Source organism: Salvia hispanica, chromosome 1, assembly GCF_029641045.1.
Source record: "Salvia hispanica isolate PSC_SH4W2 chromosome 1, Shi_PSC_v1, whole genome shotgun sequence".
NCBI classification, from domain to species: domain Eukaryota; kingdom Viridiplantae; phylum Streptophyta; class Magnoliopsida; order Lamiales; family Lamiaceae; genus Salvia; species Salvia hispanica.
Window position 1 is genome coordinate 34104285 of NC_142692.1, and position 10067 is coordinate 34114351.

The 10067-nt window shown below is 38.5% G+C and overlaps 1 long non-coding RNA gene across 1 annotated transcript; it reads left to right on the forward strand.

Moving 5' to 3' along the window:
- The first annotated feature begins 5612 nt into the window (after positions 1-5612).
- Positions 5613-9845, forward strand: LOC148933661 (uncharacterized). The gene is made up of 3 exons (XR_016134396.1): positions 5613-6248; positions 6378-6665; positions 9547-9845. It is a non-coding gene; the product is annotated as an uncharacterized LOC148933661 (long non-coding RNA).
- Positions 9846-10067: the final 222 nt, after the last annotated feature.

The window sequence follows — 10067 nt, forward strand, 5'->3', positions numbered from 1 at the left end:
CAGTCACTAATCTGGTGGGTACCAATTCATTCTTCTCATTTTTGACAACTTGTATCCCAGACTTCTTTGGCACCATATGGACAGGACTGACCCACTCACTGTCAGGAATGGAGTAAATGATTCCTAGAGCAAGCAACTTCAATTCCTCCTTTAGGACCTCCTCTCGCATGTTCGGGTTCAGCTTCCGTTGTGCATCTCGATGAGCCTTTGCACTTTCTTCTAAACGGATGTGGTGCATGCAAAGATCTGGACTTATTCCCACCAAATCTGAGAGAGTCCATCTTATTGCCTTCTTGTTCCTTTTGATGACCTCCAACAACTCCTTCTCTTGTCCCTTGGTCAAGTTGCTGTTGACTATTACTGGAAATGTCTCGTCCTCCTCCAAGTAAGCGTACTTGAGGCCTGGTGGAAGTGTTTTCAGCTCTTTTTTCGTTCCATTCGTCTCCTGGGGCAAGGGATTTTTATCTGAAATTTCCGGTGAAGTCTCTTTCCCTGACCCAGGAGAGTTTTCCATGCTGGCCACATAGGCTGATCCCTTGGACCTAGCTGATTCCGGGCTTCTGCAGAATTCCATAATGGCCTTTGTGAGCTCTTCATCTGTCAATTCCTCTGTGTTCACTGCTGCACACCACCCCACAACCTCTTTGTCAATCGAATGGCTCAACTCCGAGTTGTCGATTTGTTCCTGTATCAATTCTGTCTCAAGATATTCTTGGACTAAAGGGTTAATAACATCAATAGCGTAGAGATTCTCAACATCTGAAGGTCTTTTCATCCCCTCATCTATGCTAAAGGTATATTTTTCCCCATTATAGTCCAGGCAAATTGTTCCATCAAACACATCGATAATGGTCTTAGCCGTACGCAAAAATGGCCTCCCCAAAAGTACCCCACTAGACTCAGCAGACTCATTATCATTCATCTTGATCACGTAAAAGTCAGCAGGATATAGAAATTCATGCACTTTGACTATAATATTTTCCAACACTCCTTCAAGGCAAATGCAAGTTCTATCTGCTAGCTGGATCACTACCTTGGTATCAACCATTCTTACCCCAGTTAACTTCTTATAGATTGAAAGTGGTAAAACATTTATTGACGCCCCTAGATCACACATGGCATGCTCAACCTTGATATCCCCTAAAGAAATGGGTAATGTAAACATACATGGGTCGGTGCATTTCGAGGGCATCCTTCTTTTCTGTATCACAGCAGACACAGTTTCTCCAATCACAATCTTCCCATCTAGCTTGGTTTTCCCTGCAATAAACTCCTTAATGAACTTACTGAAGGTGGACATTTTTAAGGCTTGCAAGAATGGCAAGTTGATTTCCAACTTGCTGAAAATCTCCATGAGATCCTCTGTGTCATCCTTTTTCTTCTTCGCCTCCCCTCGATATGGAAATGGTTTTGCTCGCTTTACTGCATTTGTGGAAGTACCAGCCTGGGTTTCATTAACTGCTTTGTTTCCTTTCCTACTGACTTCCTCAGGTTCGGGGTCTAGGAAGAACGAATCCCTTGGTCGAGGTAGAGATCCCCCTAAATCTTCCTTCTAGGGTCTCTCTGAACAATGATCTCCCTCGGTTCAGCGCCTCCCTCTTGCTGTTTCTGACTCTGTTTCCCTTCTTTAGCTTGCATAGGCGCTTCCTCATCAGTTCCCAACGTCGGCCCTTCGTAACCCCGCCCAGATCTCAAAGTGATTTGACTAATGTTTGCTCGGTCTGGCGGTTTGACGGTAGCAGGAAGTTTGCCTTCATTCCCTCGCATCTCGTTCAAGGAAACTGCGATATGGGAAAGTTGTTTTGCCATCATTTCCATGGCGGCTTTTTTCTCTGACTGAGCATCTTGTAACTTGTGCACCATGTCATTGTTGGAATGTAGGTTACCTTGCATGAACTGTTGTGAATTTACCAAATCATGGACCATGTCATCCAAACTCCGTTGTGGTCTGAAGTTGAATTGACCAAAATTTTGTCCTTGACCTTGGTTTTGTCGAGAATTTCCTTGATGATTATTGTATTGGTTATTCGACCCTTGATTGTTGTACTGGCCACCAGACCCTTGATTCCCTTGGTGGTTCTGTTGGGAATTCTGAAAATTGCCTTGGTTATTCCGTTGGTGAGGTGGCACATAGGAGTTTCCTGGGTTGTTTTGATTTTTGTTCCCCCAATTAGTTTGGTCCTAATTCCTGTATCCCAGCTGCAATTGTCCTTCTTGGCCCTTCCCCGACCAATTGGACTGTCTCCGGAGGTTGTGCAAAATTCGTGAGCTGCAAGGGAGGTGGCTGGCTTTGATCATGGTCAGTCCATCTGAAGTTTGGGTGAGTCCTCCATGGAGCGCCCCTCTGTCTTCCTTGATTCCAACTTCCATCGGGATTCCAACTTCCCATTGAATTTGCTTGAGCTTGGCACTCCCCTTCACAGGGCTGACAGTAGTATGGTTGCAGTTGCCTTTCTTCTTGACCATGGGATTTCTCATTTTCCACTGGAGCATGCGGATTGTATTTCTCGATCGCATTTAGCAAGGCCTTTTCCAGTTTATCGATCCTATCTTCCACCTTCTTGTCTTCTTGATCCATCACTGCATTAGCTGATCCTCTCCTCAATATGCTTCGCGGGTTATCATAGGCCTTCTTTGCCTCAATTAGTCTCCCTAAGGTTTCCCGAGCTTCACTTGCCTTATTCTTGGTAAAATTTCCCCCGCTCGAGGAGTTCATCAAGTCTTTTGATTCAGGGTTTGCACCCTCATAGAACAGATAATAAGTTTCTGCCTCGATCATCCGATGATTAGGACAAGCATCCAACAGCCCCTTGAAGCGGGACCAATAAGAACTTAGAGACTCATCGTATTCTTGTTTGCACTCCTGAATCTCCTTCTTCAAGGCATTCGTCTTGTTAGATGGAAAAAAGTAATCCAAAAATTCCAGTTTAAAATCCTTCCACGTGTTGATCGAGTCCGGTGGAAGCCTCAGCAGCCAAGTGTTCGCCTCCCCTTTGAGAGCAAACGGAATTGCTCGAAGACGGTAGTCCTCTTCTGTTGCCTCATTGGGTCGCTTCTGAATGCTGCATAGTTTACTGAACTCGTTCAGAAATTCATAAGGGCATTTGTTCCTCCGCCCAGAGAAGGTAGGTAGAACTCCAAGTACATTCGTCTTGATGTCAATCGACCTCCGTCGTGGGTTCGAGACTATAGCATGAGCGGGTTCACCATCAAGATGTGCGGTGAACGACCCTATTTCCGGATCGGGGTCTAGTAGGTGAGCCATATCTGGGTCCTTCTCCTCCTCGGTCTCGGAATGCTCTGGTTCGGTTGATGTCCCTGGGTTCTCCTCTGTCGATGAATTCCACTCTTTTTCACTTTCTGACTCGAACGGGGATGGATCTTCCGTTCTCAATCCTGATCTAGTAGTGATGGTAGATGTAGATTCCTTGATTCGCCACTCGTACTGGCCACTCCCCGATCCAGATGAGCTTGCCCAACTTCCAGATTGGAAGCCCGCTTTCATAAACTGTCAGGGAGAAAGAAAATAACAGAAATTAAAATATTTACACCAAATCCTTAATAACAACAAACGCCATCCATTCCCCGGCAACGGCGCCACTTGAAAGGGTTATTTTGTGCTATGGCTGTTCAAATAAGAAAATAACAGGTTCCCTAGATCCAGCAAGTCCACTAGATCACTCAGTCTAGGAACTCGTGGGTCGCGAGGAATCCCGGTCGTCGGACACACAAAACACTTTTTCTTTCAAAAAAAACCCTCAACCACTTTACTAAACCTAGTATAGGGAAGTAGGGATCGATCCCACAGAGAAGGATGCGTAAGACTCATAATCAAGGATTTGGGAGTGTTTTTGGTGTTGGCTGCTACCATGCATTTTCTTGGGTTGAGGAAAATTAAAATTAACTTGACTTGGGAACCTAAAAAAAACTTAACCTAACAGCTAGACCTAGGAAATAAATCTACGGTAGGGACCATGTCTAAAAAAAAGCAAGGTACGACTGAAAAGTTGGCAGAATAACTAACTCTCGTACTAACTGACAGTGACATCGTCTTCTACAACCAAATTTGCGTAAAACTTCTTAAGAAAAACAGCATGAGCAAAACAAAAACAGAGCTACTGACTTGAAATCAAATTTATGCATAATAAACGAAGAACTTAGCAGATCTGCATACCCTAGACGAAGTGAAATAGAAACCAAGAAGAAATAAAACAAATCTATCGAACTACTGTCTTTCCACATTCCAAATCCAACCTCAGACGCTAAATCCACTCCGGATCCAAGCGTCCGACATGAACTCCAAACAGAAGAAACTCTCCATCACGTCAGATTTTACAAATAAGAACTCCGAATACTCAAACAACCACAGATCTGTCACCAAATTCCACATCAAAGACCTTAACAACGAAATAAACAGAGATCGACATAGCAATTGAAGAATTACACTAACAGCAGAGAGATCTATGCAAAATAACTTGAAATTAAACAGCTCAACGCAGATCCATGAACGGTAAAGCAGTAAACATTATCAACATCAAAGTCGACTCCCAAAAGTGAAGTTCGACGGTGGAAACTAGCAAAAACCACTGAAATTAAAAGTAATTGTATCTTCGCCCTCACTAGGACGGTGTTGCCAAGCACGAAATCTTTCAGAAAGTACCCTCCCGATCACAATTACCCCAGAACCATCCCCAAGTGTGTGAAAATGTATGAGCTAAGAAGAGTGAAAAACTATCTGTCTTGCGTTGCATGCTCTTCTCTATTTATAGGCGTTTGACTGGGCCCAGCGAGGTATAGATAATGACTTTGTTGCCCTCAGCTGTAAACTCCTCTGTCACGCCACTTTTCCTTGTAAATTCTGCTCATTTCATTCCTTTCTCTCGCTAGACCATCTCCTTCATTACTTCCTTGATCTAGCGATTTTCTTCACACACCTGGCTTAGGAAACGTGTTAGACCCAGCAAATTATAACATTTTTTGCACATTACCGATGCATGAAATTAGCCTTATCAGTTGTCATTTTAACACAAACCTATATAGGAATGTGATCAAATGAAAACTCTAAATATTGTACAAACTCAAAACTACGATCTTGACCATTGAAAAATGTCAACAGATCACAAAAAACCATCAATGGGAAAATGTCAACAGAATTTCAACGGTAGTCAATGATTGATGCGGTGTTGATATTGTGTTGATACTGTGTTGACATTAAAATCTTGAAATTTTACACTGTGTTGATATTGTATTGAAACTGTGTTGAGGAGTTTTGAGTTTGTACAATATATAAATTTGCATTTTATCACTACCCAACCTATATATATATATATATATATATATATATATAGGATTGTGATCAAATGAGATTATTTAGGCTAATTGAGAAATGAGATGCAATATCACCCACTCATTTTTATTAAATGAGTGGTCCAGATTTTGCCACACAATAAATATTTTTAAATTAATTTAATATGGAAGGGCATAATGGTAATAGGCCAAATTCACCAATCTACCACCACTACCGCGATGATCGTTGCGATGATCGCCCTTGGCGGCGTTGCTCCGCGCAGCACCGAATCGAATCGATAAATACAAATAAGCATTGGAAGAAATAGATTGTTATTAAATAGATTGTGATTAAGCGCCGCCGCTTCTGAGGAGAATGGTAATTTCATGGCAAAGAGTAGAAGAGCTGAGGGGGCAGATTCAAAGGAAACAGAGAAGCGGCGGAATTTTGGGGAAAATTGGGGAGCAGCGACGGTGGCAGAGGAAATATGTTGAGCAGATCGGGGAATTCGGCGAATGCAGCTTTAGGAGCGTAAAATTGGTTGAAATCAGGTGCGAAATTTTGGTTGCAAGGATTCCAATTCGAGGATCTGGAGCGTCAAATCTAACCTCCTCTTCCGCTGCGCGTCTCGCCGTTTCATCACCTTGCTGAGAAATCAAATCTCTGTCGGTGTTCAATTAGAATTTGATTTCTTCACAAACTGCAGTTGCTGTGTTGTTTCCGATTGAAGATATTTTGAATTGAGTGAGTTATTTAGTAGTTGCGGTGGTCGGCGATGGCTTCGGGATCGCCGGTGATTAATAAGATTGAGAGGGCGCACCAGATGTATTGAGAGGGCAAATATGCCGAAGCACTGGCGTATTACACCGACGCGCTTTCCATGGCCAAGACCATGCCGCAGAAGATTGCGCTTCACAGCAACCACGCCGCTTGTTATCTCAAGCTCCACGACTTTAACAAGGTATCTGTGTTAGCTTATCAGCTCAACCTTGTTATTTCTGGATTGCTTCTGACGAACTCATACAATTTCTCCATTGATAATTGACGTTTTCTCCATTTATTGCAATTTATTTTCATCCATTGTTGCAAGGATTCCAATTCGAGGATCTGGAGCGTCAAATCTAACCTCCTCTTCCGCTGCGCGTCTCGCCGTTTCATCACCTTGCTGAGAAATCAACTCATTGAACTTCCCGAAGTAGGCATCCCGCAAACACCGCATCCTCGCTCTCGCGCCAATCGTGATTATCAAAACGTAGTTTCTTGAACCGCTTGTGCTTTGAGATCGCACTGTTCTCCGCCATAGATGAGCCATGAGTGCTCACATTTTTGCATCGTTGCCTTCGTCCATTCACTAATGAACTCAACAACTTTTCTGCAGGTGCCTTCGTCTTCTCTTAATTTTTGTTTTTTCTGCTTCATATCTGATTCTCAATGTTTAAAATAAACAAATTGAATATCTGTATTGATATGACGCAATTTGTTGCATCGATAATGTGCTTTGTTGCTTTAATTTGTGTTGGATGAATTTGTTAATTTTCAGTTTTAATCGTCGAGATGCTGTGATTTTATCTAACCATCGCATTTTTATTGTGGGGCAGAACTGAACAGATTACCAAAACTCCATGAATTTTTTACTCTTATCTTTGATCGGTTGCTTTTGATCTATGATTTGGGGATGGCAGTCGGGAGGAATTGGATTATCAATTGTGTTGGATGTGAGCTGGATCGGGGAATCATAATGCAATCTAGGTGTTTGGTAGTATTCTCGAATTAGTTGCTAAGAGTTAGATTCAAGATTTAGCTATCTCCCTGTTTTAATGTCAACTACGCACATATAATGTCAGCTACGTATATAATCTATGTCAACTACATATACAATTCATGTCAACTACACACATATAATGTCAACTACACATATATAATGTCAACTATGTGTACAATCAATGTCAACAACATTTACGATTCATGTCAACTATACACATATAATGTCAACTACATATACAATTCATGTCAACTATACACCATATAATGTCAACTACATATACAATTCATGTCAATTCGATAATCTCGCTATTGATATGTGAATTATAAGTGTTATTTGTTAGTTGTTGACATTTTAATACGAGTTGTTGACATTCGATAATCTCACTATTGATATGTGAATTATAAGTGTTATTTGTTACTTGTTGACATTTTAATACGAGTTGTTGACATTCGATATTCTCGATATTGATATGTGAATAGTAAGTGTTATTTGTTAGTTGTTGACATTTTAATACGAGTTGTTGACATTCGATGTTCTCGATATTGATATGTGAATTGTAAGTGTTATTTGTTAGTTGTTGACATTTTAATACGAGTTGTTGACATTCGATATTCTCGATATTGATATGTGAATAGTAAGTGTTATTTGTTAGTTGTTGACATTTTAATACGAGTTGTTGACATTCGATATTCTCGATATTGATATGTGAATAGTGAGTGTTATTTGTTAGTTGTTGACATTTTAATACGAGTTGTTGACATTCAATATTCTCGATATTGATATGTGAATAGTAAGTGTTATTTGTTAGTTGTTGACATTTTAATACGAGTTGTTGACATTCGATGTTCTCGATATTGATATGTGAATTGTAAGTGTTATTTGTTAGTTGTTGACATTTTAATACGAGTTGTTGACATTCGATATTCTCGATATTGATATGTGAATAGTGAGTGTTATTTGTTAGTTGTTGACATTTTAATACGAGTTGTTGACATTCGATAATCTCGCTATTGATATGTGAATTATAAGTGTTATTTGTTACTTGTTGACATTTTAATACGAGTTGTTGACATTCGATATTCTCGATATTGATATGTGAATAGTAAGTGTTATTTGTTAGTTGTTGACATTTTAATACGAGTTGTTGACATTCGATATTCTCGATATTGATATGTGAATTGTAAGTGTTATTTGTTAGTTGTTGACATTTTAATACGAGTTGTTGACATTCGATATTCTCGGTATTGATATGTGAATTAGAAGTGTTATTTGTTAGTTGTTGACATTTTAATACGAGTTGTTGACATTCGATATTCTCGATATTGATATGTGAATAGTAAGTGTTATTTGTTAGTTGTTGACATTTTAATACGAGTTGTTGACATTCGATGTTCTCGATATTGATATGTGAATTGTAAGGTTATTTGTTAGTTGTTGACATTTTAATACGAGTTGTTGACATTCGATATTCTCGATATTGATATGTGAATAGTAAGTGTTATTTGTTAGTTGTTGACATTTTAATACGAGTTGTTGACATTCGATATTCTCGATATTGATATGTGAATAGTGAGTGTTATTTGTTAGTTGTTGACATTTTAATACGAGTTGTTGACATTCGATATTCTCGATATTGATATGTGAATAGTAAGTGTTATTTGTTAGTTGTTGACATTTTAATACGAGTTGTTGACATTCGATGTTCTCGATATTGATATGTGAATTGTAAGTGTTATTTGTTAGTTGTTGACATTTTAATACGAGTTGTTGACATTCGATATTCTCGATATTGATATGTGAATAGTGAGTGTTATTTGCTAGTTGTTGACATTTTAATACGAGTTGTTGACATTCGATAATCTCGCTATTGATATGTGAATTATAAGTGTTATTTGTTACTTGTTGACATTTTAATACGAGTTGTTGACATTCGATATTCTCGATATTGATATGTGAATAGTAAGTGTTATTTGTTAGTTGTTGACATTTTAATACGAGTTGTTGACATTCGATATTCTCGATATTGATATGTGAATTGTAAGTGTTATTTGTTAGTTGTTGACATTTTAATACGAGTTGTTGACATTCAATATTCTCGGTATTGATATGTGAATTAGAAGTGTTATTTGTTAGTTGTTGACATTTTAATACGAGTTGTTGACATTCGATATTCTCGATATTGATATGTGAATAGTAAGTGTTATTTGTTAGTTGTTGACATTTTAATACGAGTTGTTGACATTCGATATTCTCGGTATTGATATGTGAATTGTAAGTGTTATTTGTTAGTTGTTGACATTTTAATACGAGTTGTTGACATTCGATATTTTCGGTATTGATATGTGAATTGTAAGTGTTATTTTTTAGTTGTTGACATTTTAATACGAGTTGTTGACATTCGATATTCTCGGTATTGATATGTAAATTATAAGTGTTATTTGTTAGTTGTTGACATTTTAATACGAGTTGTTGACATTCGATATTGATATTGAAGATTTGAATGTTGAAGAAGATTTGAAGATTTGAATGATGAAGAATTGAAGATTTAAAGATTTGAAGATTTGAATGTTGAAGATTTGAAGATTTGAAGATATGAATGTTGAAGAAGATTTGAAGATTTGAAGATTTGAATGTTGAAGAATTGAAGATTTGAAGATTTGAATGTTGAAGAATTGAAGATTTGAAGATTTGAATGTTGAAGATTTGAAGATTTGAAGACTTTAGAAAATTATTTCAAATGTATTTTATTTTTGTCCTCTACATTATTAATGAAAAGACAATTATACCCCCTTGTTGACATAATTTGATAGTTGTTGACATTAAGTTAATCTTTTGAATTAGTGGCTGAGATTGCATCTCATTTCTCAATTATGCCCAAAAATCTCATCCTAACAAGACCATAATTTTATATTAGTTATTGACATTGTGGATATCATAGTTGACATAGATAAAAATATAATTGACATGGTATAGCATGGAGTTTCAAGAAGACAGGGAGGATGCAGCTGCATGCTC